Here is a 1,730-nt window from a genome sequence, read left to right on the forward strand (position 1 = left end):
GAGTAAAAAAATACATTAAATAGATTAAAAATACATTATATTTAAAAAAGAAATGAATAAAATGACAATATTACAAGCATACGTGAGCAAAACTTTTGTTTCTCTCACACTAGCTGCTGCCAGAGTTGTCTCCAAGTCCCATGTCCTCCAGAATAACACACTGACAGTGCGGAGGAAACCACCAAAGGACCCTGGAAAGCTGTTGCTGAAAGGGCTCAATCCACACACTTCACTGGACCATGTGGAGCTTTATGTGGAAAATGTTACTGGGATGTGTTGTGAAACAGACTTCATCCTATATCTGTCTCCGAACAAGGATCTGGTTCTAGTGCACCTAAACAAACCTTTAGACAAAGGTTTGTAGCTCATCAGTCTATCAGCAGTACATACAGAAAATACTATCGGCATACTTTGTCTTTGCATCACATAACGTAATAGCATACCAAGTGGTGTTTATTTGAATTAAATATTATAGCACAAGCTAGTTTTCAAGCAAAACATGTCACTAAAAGTGTCTTGGGTTTCACAAGATAATGTTAGTGGAAGATCTTCATGTTAATGTGTTCCTCTACACCTGTGGTTTCTCTGATAGGACACCTGTGTGAGCTGTGTGACTTTATACATCCACTAAACTTCACTAAAACAACAGCTACAGTAAAAACGACGAAGACAATTCTGAGAAAAGCTTAAGCAGCATTCGAACACAGACTTTATAAAAAGAAACAGTAAAGACGTTCATAATGTTACGAAAGATTTCTATTTCAAATAAATACTGTTATTTTCAACTTTCTATTGATTAAAGAATTCTGAAAATAATAAATATTATAAATAATATAATAAATAAATATTTTTTTTGAGCAGCAAATCAGCATATTAGGATGATTTCTGAAGATCATGTGACACTGAAGACTGGAGTAATGATGCTGAAAATTCAGCTTTGCATCACAGGAATAAATAAAATTTTAAAATGCATACATTACAGGAAGTTAGTTCTGATTTGAGCACAGACTTTTGGTTTGATATTTAGTATCAAATAATTATATTTTTAAGTACATTTTTAGGTGTGCCACTCTATCAGAGATTTTAGTTCTTATTAGTCATTGTAAAGGGGTCATCGGATGCCCATTTTCCACAAGTTGGTATGATTCTTTAGGGTCTTCATGAAATGTCTGCAAAATACTTTGGTTAAAATTCCTTAGTGGTAGTGTAAAACAATCTGTTTTTTACTTTGTCAGCTCTGTTCACAGCGACCCGTTTCAGTGCATGTCTCTTTAAATGATAATGAGCTACTGCTCACCCCGCCCCCTCTTCCATTTTTGTGTATTCGGTGGCGCGTTACCATCAAAAACAAAACTAATCCACTACGTCCTCAGTGGCTCTCATGTCAGGAGAAAGTGAAGACTGAGGACGGAAATATGCTAAAACAGGACAGTCCGTCAGTGGTCGTGGGCGGGGCCTGAGCAATATAACGTCATGCTGCTCAGAAAATCAAAACTGCTTCCTAATTTTCCTAAAAAGAGACGGTTTAGGTTTTTTGGGGATAAAATAAAGCAATAAGCCCCAAGAAGCCGTGGTTTCTTGGCCACTTCTCGTCGGCGCTTATTGAAACGGTTATTCCATATACGTAGTAAGGTTTCACAGAATAAAACAGAGCAAATAAAGTGTAATGATATTATGATATTAATTATTCTTCCACCAAACAATGTAGTTCCTCAGAAACAGTTGTGGTT

The sequence above is a fragment of the Sinocyclocheilus grahami genome, unplaced genomic scaffold, assembly GCF_001515645.1.
Source record: "Sinocyclocheilus grahami isolate Dianchi unplaced genomic scaffold, SAMN03320097.WGS_v1.1 scaffold446.1, whole genome shotgun sequence".
In the NCBI taxonomy this organism is placed as follows: Eukaryota; Metazoa; Chordata; class Actinopteri; order Cypriniformes; family Cyprinidae; genus Sinocyclocheilus; species Sinocyclocheilus grahami.